At 32.4% G+C, this 17,522-nt stretch overlaps 1 long non-coding RNA gene across 1 annotated transcript in view; it reads left to right on the top strand.

The window, feature by feature from the left end:
• LOC141577489 (uncharacterized) overlaps window positions 1-17,213 on the top strand; it is a 41,022-nt gene extending 23,809 nt beyond the window's left edge. Inside the window, exon 3 of the long non-coding RNA XR_012506541.1 lies at window positions 16,699-17,213. This is a non-coding gene — a long non-coding RNA (uncharacterized LOC141577489). The remainder of the gene's footprint in view (window positions 1-16,698) is intronic.
• The last annotated feature ends 309 nt before the right edge of the window (window positions 17,214-17,522 follow it).

Raw genomic sequence — 17,522 nt, 5'->3', positions numbered from 1 at the left:
CCAGAGTTGGTGTGTATGACCAATAGGATACAGCAGAAGTGATAGCATGTCATCTGCAAGATGAGGTTATAAAACCCTGTGGCTTCTGCCTTGGGCCCTCTCTCTTTTGGAACACTCAGTCTAGGGAAAGTCAGCTTCTGTATTGTGAGCTGCCCAATGAAAAGGCCAACATGATAGGGAACTGAGACAGCCAAAGCCAGAGAGGAAATGATGCTCTCAGTGCAACAGGCTGTGAGGAACTGAGGCCTGCCAACAACATGTGAACGAGATCAGAAGCAGACTTTACCCTAGTCAAGCCTTCAGATGAGACCACAGCCCTGGCCAATAGCTTGCCTGCAGCTGCATGAGAGACCTTAAGCCAGAACCACCCAGCTAAGCCACTCTCACATTCTGACTCCCAAAATCTGTGAAATAATAAATGTTTGTCATTTTTAAGGTGCTAAGTTTTGGAGTCATTGTTATATATCAGTAGATATTTAATACACCCTCACTGTTGAAGGATGTCTATTGGATCTTATTCTTTGAAGGACAAAGGGAAAAAGTGAACCTTGTATTTTGTTTCTTACTTATTTCTAATTTTTCTTTATCATTAAATTACTAGCAATATTTTATAATATATACCTTCTAATTTCTAAAAGCATTAGAAATCTTAAATTATATAGATATATATAAATATCTGGGTCAATATCTATCAATATAAAATTTCCCTTTGTACAGTGGGAGGTTAAAATTCTATTTCTAGTGAAATATAATTCACTTTGCTGCAATGAGAAATATAATATGAAATGATAAGAGTAGGTTCACATCACTTCTGTTAGACTAACACAACAGATACCAAACTTTTCCAATTTTTTAATAATTGTAACAGAGAAATCCAGTGTAATATATCAGCACCATATGTTACTTACCAGCATTATTTCACACTAATCACACTGATAACTTTTTAAAGCAAACAGTTCTCATTAAATATATTTCATTGCAAGAGATTCATAGAAAAGACAACAAAACTGTTGGAAAGTAAAATGGAAAAGAAATAGCAAAATACATTTTTAGTTGTTTTTAAGACATCCTAAAATTTCATTTATAGCAAAATCCAACCTAGATGTTACCAAAATTTGAGACTTAAGCTTTATGTGTACAGTACAAGCTAGTCTGAATATATTTTTCCTCTAGCTATTCTGTACTAATTAGCCAGTTACCAGATTTTATCAAATTGGTTAGTCATAAAATAAAAGTCAACATATACACTCTAATACACCAGGTTTGTGCACCTGACACACTTGAGCATAGGTTTTATCATTATAAACTGGAGGAAGCTGAATCTTTTAAAATTAAAACTTAATTGTCCATGGTTCTACTGTTTATATGTAGCAGAAAATTTACACCCAAATTGTCTTGCTCTAGAAGCCCTAGTTTTACCACTGTACTGCTTCTCCATTCATCATTATCATTCTTTCATTTAAACTCCTACAGCATTAGATACAGTCTTTGACAGATAATACAGAACCAATGCTGCTGCTGATAGCTTCACATAGTAAGTCCTTAATATATTCTTAATACTTCATATGGTTTAGAAGTATTTCTTCAGTTAATCCTTACAATGATAATGATAAAATCTATAAAGCATGATAATAATGACCATTTTACAGGAGGAGAAAATGAGGCACAGCCATATTTTACTGTTTAATGTAGAAAGAAAAGAAAAAAATCCTATAATTGAGCCCCAACTTGGTCATAAAATCCTATCCTATCTATGAATAACTAAAACAACATAATTTCCTTATTTATAAAGTAAGGTGGTTAAATAATAAATTTTAAAAATTTTATTAGTCCATACAAATATGTCTTATCTAATTGTAAGTATCTTTAAATCTAGAGCTATATTTAATGATCTGTTTTCTCATTACCTACAAAAGTAGAAGCAGCTCAACAAATACTACAGAATGCCTATGAGCTCTAACTGAAAGGGAAGTAAAAATGCCAGCCTCCCTATTAGAAGCTTGCATCAATCAAAGCACTCTTTTCTGATATTCTTGAACACATGGATGTTTCCTATGATATCTTGACTCTTATGAACAATATTTCTTTCAACATAGTACTACATCTTCTTACTGATTTATTGCTATATATAATACTAAAGTCAAAGAAATTTATGTGATTTTCTATTAAAAGTCTGCATGGTATTTAAATGGGATTTTGGCTCGTAGGTACTTAATATTTTCATGATTATTTATCTACTTTTGTGTCAAAATCTGCTTTTTTTAAGCTGCCAAAGACAAATTCTGGCTTCCAGAATAACCTATGACTTGACAATTTATTAAATGATTAAGTGCTTTCCTAAACACCAAATATGCAATGTCATAAAATAAACTCCCAGTGTCACTCTGCATATAATCTCATCATAACAGTTAAGGTTAATTAGGAAGAAGCCCATCCTTCTAAATTCAAATAAGTTTAACATAATAAAGAATGGACCAATTACTAGGTATCAGACTAGAACATGAATCTATATAATAGATTTGAATATTTGGCAATGATGTTAAAAAGTCATGGTCACCAAATATGACAAAAAACAATTATTTTTTTACATGTAAATTATATATAACTGAAGAGGTAAAAAATCATTTTTGTATGATCGTTCAGATACTTATTGATCTAAATGTTTCAAAGCCAAGTTGAAAGCATATTTCTCTGTCTGTCCGCTCTTAAGATATGTACTTCTGAGTAATATCCAGGATTAGAGATGGAAGATTAAAATGTATATCTTTATAGAAGGTCCTCAACAAATGACTAATCTTAAAAATATGATGACAAATACTTAACAATTTTAGTAACAAAAATAATAGCTTTAAATATCTGTTAAAAGGTTAATGAGAGATTATTATTTAATATTTTAATGATATAAAAGCTTAATATTTCCTGTTTAAAAAATGCTTCTAAATATCTGTAAAGTAAACAATATTTTAGTGTATACTACATGTCAAATTTTTGGCTAAGCATTTTAATGCATTATTTCATTTTATGTGTGCAGTAACCATATAAAGTGCTATTATAATTATCCCTGTCTAACACATTTGACACCTTTGAGGACCTGATTTTGACTAGTTCTCCAAAATTGTTTATATGCCTTAGCCATGCCTATAAGACCTTTTCCTTCATCAAACCTCATAATGTAAATCCTTTCTTCCTTCAAGGTCCAAGTGATATTTTTATCACTTCCTTCATGAATCTTACTTCCCATCACCTCCTGAAATCAGAAGTCTGTATACTTGCCTCAGAATTGCCACCACCTTTTGTACATTTCCTGCTCTAAAATCCAGGAATATTCCTCTTCTTGTTAATAGTTTCCTAGTCTTCATGGGAATCATGATTGATGGATGAATGAATGAGTGAAGATCCCATGGTTCTTCTAAATAGGCACTTTACTGAGAACTTTCTAATGTCAAATCCTTACAATAGATTAACATATACCACACTACTCTTTTCTAATTTAAACTAGATATTCATTAGAATTAAGAAAAAACACACATGCACACATACTAGAAATTTCCCAATAAAGCTTAAAAGCAACCCTCAAAATAATCAGTCACATACTCTAGAAAAGTAACTGTCTAACTTAACAAAATTCAACATTCTATTAACAAAAACTATAAAATCCAGACATTCAACAATGTAAGCTCAATAATGTCCATAATTCAATAAAAAATACTACTAGATATGTAAGAAGATGAAAACAAAAATCAGTAAATAAGCACAGATCCCAAAATGAAAAAAAAAAAATGGAATTTCCAGAGACTGTAAAGCAGTGTTTCAAAATGTATTGAAGGATTTAAAGCAAAACATATACGTAAAATAAGGAAACAAATAGAGAATCTCAACAAAGAAGTGAAAATTATTCTATAGGAAAGTTTGGCAGATTAGACACTGGTAGAGAAAATATCAGTAAACTTAAAATCAAGGCATTAGAAACTAAACAGAAGCAGTGGAATTGTTAGAGTTAACAGACACTGTTAAAAAAGAAACCTATGCTTAATATCTTAGAAGATCTAGTGTAAAAGGTGGAAAACATTAACAAATAAATGGAAATTTCAGCAGAAAAATGGAAAATATAAGAAAGAGTTGAAAGAAATGTTAGAAATAAAAATCAGTGGTAGTAATCATGAAGAATCACTTTGAGAGACTCATCTGTAGATTTGACATAGTCAAGAAAAGAATCAGTGAGTCTAAAGATAAGTTAATAGAAATTACCCAAACTAAAACAAAAAGATTTTAAAAAAAAGAGTGGAAAAAGAAAAATAAAACAGATAGAGCTTCAAAAAGTAGTGGGAAAATATCAAATAATCAAACAGAAGCATAACTGGAATCCCAGACGGGGAACACAAAGAATAGGGAGCAGGGTTAAAAAAAACCCAAACTTAGGCACATCAGGTTCAAACGGCTGAACATTAAAGACAAAAAGAAACATAGAAGACAGACCGAGGCAGGACAAAGAGACAACTTACATACAAAGAAACAAAAGTAAAAAATTAGAGTAGAATTTTGACAGAAACTATGCAAACCAGACTACAGAGTGACAGAAAGAAAACAACTGTGAAGCCAGAAAAATAAGTTCATTGAAAATAACTTTCTAAAATAAGGATAAATCTTTTTTTAGATGAAGCAAAACTGAGAGAATTTATTAGTAACAGGCCAGAAGTATAAGAAATGTTAAAGGAAGTTCTTCAGCAAGAAGGAGTATGACATAAGACAAAAACTAAGATCCACAGGAAAAAAAAAAAGATTGTTTGATATTGTTAAAATAAAGGTAAATATAAAAGATTCTTAATCATACAGAAAAGGATAACTGATTGTCTAAAGCAGGAGTTGTCAAACTTTTTCTTTAAAGGATCAAATAGAAAGTATTTTTGGCTTTCTGGGCCAAAAGGTCTCTTGTTACAATCACTGAATTATGCCCTTGCAGCATGAAAGCAGCCATAAACTATGTATAAATGAATGAATATGACCGGTCTGGGCCCAAGGGTTGTATTTTTCCAAGACCTAAAAATATATATGGCAACAATAGCCAAAAATTAAGAGGGATGAATTGTAAGTACACTGTTGTAAGTTTCTGACATTATACATGCAGTGGTGTAGTATTACTTAAAGATAAACTGTGATTAATCAAAGATGTATATTTTAAACCCTAGGGTAACACTAAAAATAATTTAGTAAGAGGTATAAATAAAAAGCTAATAGTGGAGTTAAAATGGAATCAAAATAAATAATTCAAAAGCAGGCAGAAAAAGAAAAGTGGAAGGAAAAACAAGTGGATACATAGAAAACAACTAGCAAGTTGGGCAGATCTTAATCAAACCACATACGTATAGTTACACTCAGGGTAAAGGATCTAAGCATATCAATTAAAATATGGAGATGGTCAAGATGAATAATAAAGCAAGATCCAAATATATGCCATCTACAAGAAACACACTTTAGATATGAAGACATACAGAGGTTTAAAAAAAAGGAGAAAAACTTACTTTTCAAACACAGATCAAACACAAATCAAAAGAAACCTGGAGTGGCTGTATTAATAACGAAGTAGACAACAGAACTAGGGTGAAGGGGGAAACTGCATAATAATGAAGATTTAGATTCACCAAGAAGATATAAAAATCCTAAATATACGTGTACTCAGCAATAGAGCCTCAAAATAGATGAAGTAAAAACTGATAGAACTGAAAGGAAAAATACACAAATCTACAACTATCAATGGAGTTTTCACCACAACTCTTTCAGTAATTGATAGAACAAGCAGACAGAAAATCACAAAGAATCAAGAAGGCCTCAGTTAACAATATCGACTGATTTAACCCAACAACAGCAGATTAAACATTGTCTTAGAGTGTATGGAACATTTAGCAAGATAGACCAAATTCTTTGCCATAAAAAAACCTCAAGCAACTGACAATAACTGATGCCATCTAAAACGTCTTCTCCCATCATAACAGAATTAAACTGGACATTGAGCACAGAAAGATATCTTTAAAACCCCCAAATATTTGGAGATTAAACAACATACTTCTGATCTGATGGGTCAATGAGCAAGTTGAAAGGAAAATTAGAACATTATTTTGAACTGAATGAAAATAAAAACAGAATTGATCAAAATGTATGGTAAGATGCTAAAATCAATGCTTGGGGGAAATGTGCAAAATGCTTATATTAGAAAAAAAGGAATGTTTTTAAATCAGCTAGGAACAATAACCCTTAACACCTGTTCTCTCTTCCTGTTCATCAGAGTGAACTATCTTAAGGAAAATACGTAAATCTAACAGATAGGTTTTACAACCACATGCATGTGCATTTTGATGCCAGACATTATAATCAATTAAGATGAATTCCTAGAACATCTGGTCACCAGCCAGGCATCCCATTTTGGAAATACCACTTTAAGCATTAAATGTAACTGCTTTCAATAACATTTTACCTCCTTCTTTGAAAGCAAAAATGTCTGTTTCAAAACTATAGTTTTGTAATTTGAATAAAAGTTTATTGTTTACTATTTATTATTCTTTCAGATCAAGATAAAAAAGGTGAAACACGTAATAAGAAGAATATAATTAATATGTATATTATAAATTGATAAAGATACAATTATAATTAATGTGTCTTCAACTTAGTGTGACCCACAATTCCTGTTGCCTGAGACTAAAAGGATTCTGTAGGCATGGGACTTTCAATGCTAAAACTGGGAAAGTCCTGAGGAAAGCAAGACAAACTTGGCACCCTACTTCAACTATGCTCAAGACATGTTTATTTTCAAGACATCTAAAAGAATAATTGAACTAGACATATGTCTCGTAAACCACAGCGATGTATTTTAACAATTAAAAAAATAAAACTATCGCATCCCTAACAACAAAGTAATTCAATGTTTGTCTTAAAACGTATGTTAAATTGAATTTGGTTTTTAAATTTTTTTGCTTACTGTTATGAGATCTATGTGTTTGTTGATAAATCCACAGGTTATGCTTCATGGCCTCAATCCTGGGCCCACTGATCATTCCTAGACTGTCTCTGTGCATTTGCCATCTTTTCAGTTTCTTTCTCTCTTTTTTTTTTTTTTTCAGAGCTACTACCACTTTTTGTATTTCTTAGCATTACTGGCCAAGATTCCTGGCCAAAATATACCTGGAATAATCAGTTCTGCTTGCCTCAGCTTCTCAGATGTGTTACAAAGTTAAACCGAGGTTAGGCCACTACTGACCAGCCTTTTTCCTTTTCTCCTTTTTAGATGGAGTAGCCAGTGCAGTTGTTCTCAACTGAGGGATGAGTGCTTGCGGGTAGCGTGTAAGACTGCGTGGGGGTGGGCTTTGGGGAATATACCACAGCCAGCAACTGGGCTTCTACAAATGACACAAACTCCCACTCCTGAAGACTCTAATTCCTGGAGAACTGCATTTGAAAGTCGCAAAGAATAATTTAAAAAGGTCTCGTAATTGATTCTGCTGTATCGATCCCTAACTTCCCAAGCTCTACCAACCTACACACAAACACATGTGCATGGGCAGACACCCCCTCCCCACTGGAATCCTGATATACACCAATTATCTATTTCATTTCTGCTAGTAGGTTAGGAGGTTCTCCAAGCTTTTTTCTTTCCCATTCTGCCTCCTTCACACCCACTGCCTACAAACACACATATACACACTCAGTTAGCATGCAGGCATTTCTCTTTGGCCAGCAAAACAATAGTGAAGTAGCTGGCAATTCAAGTGAGAGTGGGTTGATCTTAGAACTCTACCATCCAAGTGGTCCCTGTGCAGTCTAACATAGCTCTGAAGAGAAATTATGCCATGTTAATCCTACTATTGACTTAGAATAATCCCAAGAGGTAATTACTGTTGTCAGCATAACTTTATAGAAGGGAAAAGTGAGTTACAGACACAGAGAGTAGAAAGGTGGTTACCAGGAGCTGAGGAGAGGGGATAGTGGGAAGTTATAATTTAGTAGGTACAGAGCTTCAGTTTGGGTGATGAAATAATTCTGCAGCTGGATAGTGGTGATGGTTGCACAAAAATGTGAATGTATTAACGCTGCTGAACTGTATACTTAAAACGGTTAAAATGCTAACAAATAATAATGATAGTATTGAATGCAAACAATTATTTCAAATCTTAGTTTGGCTATCATGTTTTTCAAAGTAAAACTATATACACTCTTTAAAAAAATCGTCTAATTTAAAAACATTCTACAATCAGTTCTATCCATCACAAACATTTATTCTTAGGTAATCTGAAAAATTATATTACTACAGGATTGATCCCCTAGTCAGACTACCTGGATTGAATTCTTACTTCACCACTTTCTAGCTGTGAGGTTGGACAAGCCTCCTAACTTCTCAGTATCTCACTTTACCCTTCTATAAAGTGATCCTGATAACAGTAATTACTTCTTAGGATTATTGTGAGTTAATGTATGGGTTAATATATATTATACACTTTGAGAAGTTTCTTCACATAGTAAATATTCACTAAATGTTGGCCAATACTTTTTGTAATGGTGTTACAAAAAAACGTTAATTTTTTCACTATGTAAAACATTTTTATGCTGATAAAGGATGGATATTTTTTAAATAAAATATAAGAAAAAATTTTGATAACCAATGAAGAGAATATACTAAAGAATTTGCAAAAAAAATAAATAAAACTCTTCCAGCTGTGTACATTTAAAGTTTTATAAATGATTTATTTTGCCATTGTATAATGATTCTACAACTCAGTAATAATGTTTATGTATGTATGTCCTCTAAGCAGTAGACCATGTGCAATAACAAACAGCCTTTGACACTTTTCATTTGCAGACTATTAATGGGCAACAACTTTAAACGCTATTTATTTATGTTTAAAATTTAATGAAGATGTGAATAATTTTAAATTTTTGCTATATATACAAAAAAGGAATATTAGACTTGAAACATTATTTGCCATTCATTTCCTAGAAGTTTATTGAATGGAATTTATCACAAAATATTTATCAAAACATGAATGAACTTTAATAATGAATATTAGGAGTGGCCATTACCTATCAAAATCATCACTTATCACAAAGAAGAAAATACTATATTATAATTCCTATTTTTCTTTTCATTAATCTTATTCAGGGCTCCAGCCTTCCAATGAACTGACACTAACTAATTGTTCACTGTCTATACCAGAATTTTCTCCAACTGTTGACAAACCAATCACGAGCATGCACAGCAGGGAATGGGACCATTTCTTCTACTAATCTTTCAGACAATTTCTCCTACATATCTTGGCAGGAAGCCTGTAACAGTTTGAACAGTGTTGTGCACAATAGGTGTAGTGCAGCCAAAACTCGTTAAGTGCTTTTGTCTCATGCAACTTGTGAAATACCGTGTTGCACCCCTGAAGAGCAATGCCTCCAAATGATATGTGAACATTAAGATCACCAGAAACCATTAATTTACTAGTCAACTTTCATCTCTCAGAAGCATTTAGACAATGTCCTAGGGAATGATCTACCTATCACCAAATACAAATGCAATTTTAGTAATTGTTTTCCAGGTACTTCAGACACATGTTAAGAAAGTGTTCTAGAATATACTTACTAATTAATTTGTTACAGAAATAGACTTTTAATTTAAATGTAACTCATTCTATACATTTTTTTCCAGGTGGGATCAGGGTCTTCATAGCATTCCAGATTTCTTAAAAGACTACTTTCTCTTAGAGAATTAAGAAAAGCCTCCTTCAATTTTTTGTTTCACCTTATTTTTTTTTAATTGAAGTATAATTGAGTTACAGTATTACATTAGTTTCAGGTGTACAACATAGTGTATTGGTATTTTTATACATTATGAAATGATCACCACCATACGACTAGTTACAATCTGTCATTATACAAAGTTACTATCATGTTATTGTCTATATTCCCTCTACATCCCCAAGACTTATTTTATAACTTGAAGTTTTTACTTCCTAATCCCCTTCCCCTATTTCACCCACCCCTCTGGCAACCACCAGTATGTTCTCTGTATCTAGGAGTCTGTTTCTGCTTTATTATGTTTGTTCATTTGTTTTGTTTTTTTAGAATCCAAATATAAGTGAAATCATACAGTGATCTGCCTTTCCCTGTCTGACATCTGACTTATTTCACTTAGCCTAATACCCTCTGGGTCCATCCATGTTTGTGACAAATGGCAAAATTCAATCTTAATTACAGCTGAATAGCATTCCATTGTGCATGTGTATACATACATATATATGTATATACACACCACATCTCCTTCATTCATCTATTGATGGACACTTCAGTGTCCATATTAGCTAATATAAATAATGCTGCAATGAACAGAGGTGTGCATATCTTTTCAAATTAGTGTTTTCATTTTCTTTGGATAAATACCCAAAAGTGGAATTGCTGAATCAGATTGTATGGTAGTTCTATTTGTGATGTTTTTGAGGAACGCTCACATTTTTTCCATAGTAGCTGCAAAATTTACATTCCACCAACAGTACATGAGGGTTCTTTTTTCTCCACATCCTCATCAACACATTATTATCTTTTTGATAGTAGCCATTCTGAAAGATATGATGTAATATCTCACTGTGGTTTTGATTTGCATTTCCATGATGATTAGTGATACTGAGCATTTTTTCATGTGCCTCTTGGCCATCTGTATGTCTTCCTTAGACAAAATGTCTACTCATGTCCTCTGCCCATTTTTTAATCAGATTGTTCTTTGATATTGAGTTGTATGAGTTCTTAATAGATTTTTGATATTAATTCCTTATGAAACATATCATTTGCAAACATCTTCTCCCGTTTAGTAGGTTGCCTTTTTGTTGATCTCTTGATAGTTTCCTTCACTGTGTGAGAGCCCTTTAGTTTAATGTAGTCTCAATTGTTTAGTATTGGTGTTGTTGCCTTTGCCTGAGAAGACAGATCCAAAAAATATATATGTTTTGCTAAGACCAATGTCAAAGAGTGGACTGCCTATGTTTTTCCTGGGAATTTTATGGTTTCAGACCTTACATTTAAGTATTTAATCTATTTTGAGTTTATCTTTGTACACGGTATGAGAAAGTAGTCCAGTTTTATTATTTTGCACCTAGCTGTCCAGTTTTCCCAACACCATTTACTGAAAAGACTGTCTTTTTTCCATTGACTCTCCTTGCCTTTTTTGTCATAGATCAATAGACCACATGTGTGTGGCTTTATTTCTGGGCTCCCTGTTGTCTGTTTTTGTGCAAGTAGCATGCTGTTTTGATTACTATAACTTTGTAGTGTGGTTTGAAACCAGGGAGTGTGAAACCTCCAGTTTTGTCCTTCTTTCTGAAAATCATTTGGAATGTTTGGGTTCTTTTGTGGTTTCATTCAAATTTTAGGATTATTCTAGTTCTGTAGAGAATGTCATGGGTGTTTTGATAGAGATTGCACTGAATCTGTATATTGCTTTTGTGAGTATGGACACTTTAACAATATTAATTCTTCCAATCCATGAGTATAGTATATCTCCATTTATTTGTGCCATCTTCAGTTTCTTTCATCAATATGTAATAGTTTTCAGAATATAAGTCTTTAACCTCCTTAGTTAAATTTATTCCTAGGTATTTTATTCTTTTGATTCAATTATAAATGATATTCCCCTCATTTCTTTTTTTTTATAGTTTGTTATTAGTGTATAGAAACATAACAGATTTCTGTATATGAATTTCATATCCTTCAACTTTACTGAATTTATTTATTAGTTCTAATAGTTTTTTTGGTGGACTCTTTAGGGTTTTCTATATATAGTATCATGTCATCTGTAAACAGTGACAGTTTTACATCTTCCTTTCAAGTTTGGGTGCTTCCCCCTCCCCCTTTTTCTTGTTTTATTGCCATGGCTAGGACTTCCAAAAGTATGTTGAATAAGAGTAGCAAGAGTGGGCATCCTTGTCTTGCTCCTGATCTTAGGGGGAAAGCTTTTAGCTTTTTACCATTGAGTATGATGTTAAAAGTTTAAAAGACAAAAGTAGTGAATCAACTACAACTACAATAAGTAGTTAAGAAATGCAAAAAATGAAAAGATGTAAAACATGACATCAAAACATAAAATATAGTAGGGGAGTAAGAGTAAGAATGTAGTTTGTTAGGATGCATACAAACTTAAGCAACTATTGGTTTAAAATAAACTGCTCTCTATATAGGAGAACATAATGCAATAGATGCTCAAAAAAATAAAGGAAAAGGAACCCAAACATAACACTAAAAATCATCAACCCACAGGGGAAGAGACCAAGAGAAGAGACAGGAACTCAGAATAACCACAAAAACAATCAGAAAACAATTAACAAAAGGCAATAAGTACATACCTATCAATAATCACTTAAAATGTAAATGGATGAAATGCTCCAAACAAAAGACATAGGGTGGCTGAATGGATGAAAAAACAAGACCCATATATGTGCTTCCTATAAGAAAGTCACTTCAGATCTAAAGACACACACAGATTGAAAGTGAAGAATAGAAAAAGATGTTCCATGCAAATGGACATGAAAAGAAAGCTGGGGTAGCATTACTCGTATCAGACAAAATATACTTTAAAACAAAGCCTTTAAAAAGAAAAAAAAAAAGAAGATCATTACATAATTTTAAAGGAGTCAATCTAAGAGGAAAATATAATATTCATAAATATTCATAAATATTTATGCACCCAATTTAGGAGTACCTAAATACATAAAGCAAATATTATCAGACATAAAGGGAGAAATGGATAATAATACAATAATAGTAGAGGACTTTAATACCCCGCTTATATCAATAGATCACCCAGACAGAAAATTAATAAGGAAACACTGGTCTTAAATAACTCATTGTATCAGAATAACCTAATACAGATAGTTAGATAGATAGATAGATAGATAGATAGTTATCTCTATACATAGAGAAGGAACATTCAATCCAAAAACTGCAGAACCCATTTTTTTTTCAAGTGCACATGAAACATTCTCTAGAACAGATTACATTAGGCCCCAAAACAAGAATCAATAAATTTAAGAAGATTGACATACCAAGGATCTTTTCCAAACACAACAGTATGAAATTAGAAATCAAATACAAGAAGAAAAATGGAAAAAACACAAACATGTGGAGGCAAAATAACATGCTACTAAACAACTAATGAGTCACTGAAGAAAACAAAGAGAAAGTCAAAAATACCTTGAGATGAGTGAAAATGGAAACAAAACTTTCCAAAATCCATAGGATGCAGCAAAAATGTTCCAAGAGGGAAGTTCATAGTGATACAGGCTTACCTCAAGAAATAAGAAAAATCTCAAATAAACAATATTTTACACTTAAAGGAACTAGAAAAAGAAGAACAAGCAAACCCAAAGTTAGTAGAAGAAAGGAAATAATGTCAGATTGTAAGTAAATGTAATAGAGTTCTACCTTCTATTAATTTATGTCTGTTGCCAGGTCCACATTTCACTTTGCTTCTTGTGCTATCATTTCACATGTATCTTTCCATGTTAAAGTCTACTCCTAGAATGTCTTTATTATCTCAAAAAGCCTACTATCAGTTATTTCCATCTCTTTCCAACTTCTCTTGAAAATGCACCCTATCAATGAATTATCTCTGACTAGCAAGAAAGCAAAGTGAACTCTAACCCCGCCTTTAACCTCCTGTAACCCCCCTTTGTTAAACATTCTCAGTTAATACTTGATACCACAAAATACAGTTATCACTTTCCTGTTCCACATGTAAATATATTCATTATTTAAACTTAACAGTGTAAAATCATGCTTACTGCTTTTTTTTCTTAGATTATAAGCCTAAAGCTATCAGGTTCTTTGTCTGACTTGGCACAGAATCTAAATAATCACCATATAGCAAGAGGCATTTAACAAGCAATGTGCAAATCATTCATTATCTACAAAATTTAATAAACATAATAGCCAACCTGGTTAAATGAAATACTAAAGAATTAATTTCCACAACATAAGTAATTTCCTTAACTTAATATTCTAACCTCCTTATTGTCTATCTTTACCTGAGACACATCCCTGATTAATAAGTGAGCAATCCTTTATCTTTCAATGACACAGTCAAATAAACTACATGATAACCTGAACAACAAGGCAAAAATTGATCTTTAAAGCTGGCCCCAAACCCCCAAATCAACAAAAAATAGATCAGTTTAGTCATTAACGGTGGACAAGGCCATCACAGCCAGGTCAAAAATTCAACTGCATTTGATCTAATGATCAAGAGGCCACTTTTTCCTCTTACCAATTGCTAAATTCTATTCATTCAGCAACTCAATTTTTAAAAATATTTTAAGGCAATGACAATGATAATATAGCAACTACTGATTTGGAAAATAAGTCCAATTTAGAAAGTAGCTATAACACAAACACTTTTGCATTGGCTTTGTTTTTGATAGTGGTCTAAGACATAAAAGCATATTTTACAAGTGTAAAGTCCTCATATTTTCAGCAACACCACAAAAGAAAATAATGCCTCCTTATTTGCTGATAGACAATATTAAAAGAGAAGGCAAATAAAATGATTTGTACAAGCAACTGAGTCCATCAGAATGATAGGTCATTCACTACAATGGTTATTTTTGGAGAGCTGAACATGGCAATATTATAAGGTCAGTCTTATTCAGATTTTGTGACTGATGATTCAGAAAAAGTCAGGCCAGAAACAAATGTAGGCTTGGAACAACTTCTCAAAAGTTAGGTGCTCTGAGAATTTTGTAGCAATTGTAACTTTTTATTATTTAAAAAATGTTTTCAAAGCCCTCATAAAGAAGGTTGGAAAAAGTATGAAACCTCAGATGAATGTTTGCCCTTCAAAAATCAAAAATTAGACAAAACAATCAAATAAAAACCTGGCGAAAAGACACTATAGCACAAAACTAAAACATGATGACTAAGGGTTGATTCTGAAGCCAGACTGCCTGGGGTCAAAGCCCTAGCTGAGTAATTAGGAAGAGTTTCTTAACCTGACTTGCCTCCTTTCTCTCAAGAGACAAACAGGGTACCTACCTCAAAGGCTTCTGTGTTAATATAGGTACAGCACTTAAAACAGTGCTGGGCACATAGGAAATACTATATGTGATGATGATGATGATGATAATGATGATGCCAACGGCAACCTATAAGCTTTCATGTCATAGTGCATTTTCTAAAATTCATCACCAGATTCGTTCGTGAGTGTTTCTTTCGTAGAGATTCTTTGTGCTTATGCCAAAAGAGATAGGTAGCTGCTTGTTTTCTGATATTCCTTATAAGGTGAGACCTATTCCAATAAAGCATTCTTTTTAGAAGACCAGTTGACATTCCTCAACATGGGAGTCCTCCAGGGAAAATAATGGTCTTTGACCTAAAATTGGAGAAAAAAAAAAGAAATTCAAAATATTAAAAGTGCTATGAAGATAAGTCTGGAAAAAGTTGCAAAAGATAAAAACTACTTTTAATGTAGTAATTATTGTCTGAAATGAGTGCCAATTAAAGATCACAGGAACCTACAAAAGACTATGAGTATTCGATTATATATTACTAATTTGGTTAAACAGGGATGGCAGTATTTGTATGCATACTGTACAAAGAGAATAGATTGTAAATATATTTCCATATCTATATTACCCATTTTACTGTTGCATGTCTGATGAACAAGGGAGTTCCACTCTATTACTAGCCTGCAGGACTGGCATTTGCTTTACAAAGGAATTGTCAATACAGGAAAGGGGAGCTCTCAGAAGTTATCCACCCTACTAGTCAGCTCATTTACCACTGGCACGTGGATTAAAAAATTACCCAACATGAAATCAGAAGTTGGTATTAGATAGTTTTAAACACTCTAGGCATGAGATATAAAATGGTCAATTAGCAGTGTCCTGGAAACAAATGTGTTTTGAACAAGAAAACATTTCAAAATCATTTTTACTGTGTCCTAATGTTTCAAGCACTTTGCCCAAATACTCCTACCATGTAAATACTCCCCCTCTGGGATGGACTGTTCAAGGATATTTCAAAATATCATTTTGAGAAACACATTTCTGTTTTTCCCTAATATTACAAGCTTTGCTTTCCAAGATCTTTGACAACAGGTGCTAATAAAGTAGTTATTATTACAACTGGCTACCATTTATGTATATTTAACACTAAGTATTAGAGAACATAGTGATGAGATATAGAATGTACTGTCATCATTATTAATTTTCCATTCTTTTCTGGAGGGTCTATTACCATTAGGAAATATTAGTTGCAAAAATCACACTACTCTCTAGCACCACGTGTGCTGTAGCTTTCTAGAAATACCAAATGCTACAAGCCTCCTGGGGATGAGAACAGTTTTGCAAACATGGATGAGTGTTTTATTTTGTGCCTTTTCACTCAACAGTCCTCAACAGAACCACTTCTGCACTGATTATTTCTGATGCTATTCTATTTTGACATGGTTTCTCTGACCAAAATTAATGTTGAAAAAAATCACAAAGACAAGGAAAATGTTATCTGCTCCCATAACACATTATTTAATAGCATTTTTTTCCCCAAGGGACAGGCCAATTATTTTTCCTTCTGGAATATTTTTCTTATGAAAAATTATTTTAGATATGTAGAGACATTGTTTCACAAATAATGGGATTTCTGTGAAGATTATCTGTTAAGTTATCTATATGATGACCACTATTTCAGATTTTGCAGGTATTTTGGAATCCTACTTTGAAGAGAAATTCAAAAGAAGAGAACATTATGGCCAGGAATACTCTAGAAAAATGGAAACTGAAGCAATTATCTCCTACAGACAGCCTCAAAAAGAAATCACCTTCACTCAGTTCTCCAGATAACTTATGTAAAAATGATATTTGGGGTTTGATTCAACTAGAAAACCTTCACCTTTCCTTCAGCTATTTGATTATATATACTTGACCTTAGATATCACAGAAGAAATACAGACCTTAGGTAAATGAAACTGAATTAACACATGACCATCTAATGTTTCCAATTCTAATGATTTCTTGGGCAACTAGATTTTACTTCATGTTACTTCACTGTTGATAAGAAAAATAATTATTAGTGACATATTAATAAAATACCTTTAAAATCATGTATCTGACAGTTTAAAGTAAAGTTTATGCTATGTAAGTTCAAATTTTACTGCCTTTTTAATAATTTGTAAATCATGTTGACACTTTTAAGAAAAATGTCCATATTATCTAAGTCCAAATTTTATTGCTTTATTATTTCTATTATGTATTTTGGAAATGGAAATCTTTTGACCTTAAATAACCATGTAATAAAATAAAGTAGTAAAAGAAATTGAAAAGCCATGCATCTGACTCTTTATTTCAAACCATTAAGATGAAAGTCAGAAAAAAATGATGACTTACATTCATAACCAATAGAAAAAGGAAAAAAACCCTCTTTATACTGAAAGTGTATAGCTAGATCAGTATGAATAAAAATGAGTAAGTTCTGGTTGGTCAAGATAATGGGTAGTTATTGTTATACTGATATTT

This window comes from Camelus bactrianus, chromosome 1, assembly GCF_048773025.1.
Source record: "Camelus bactrianus isolate YW-2024 breed Bactrian camel chromosome 1, ASM4877302v1, whole genome shotgun sequence".
NCBI classification, from domain to species: domain Eukaryota; kingdom Metazoa; phylum Chordata; class Mammalia; order Artiodactyla; family Camelidae; genus Camelus; species Camelus bactrianus.
The sequence above is the reverse complement of the archived record's forward strand: the minus strand, read 5'-3'. Positions and strand labels throughout refer to the sequence as shown.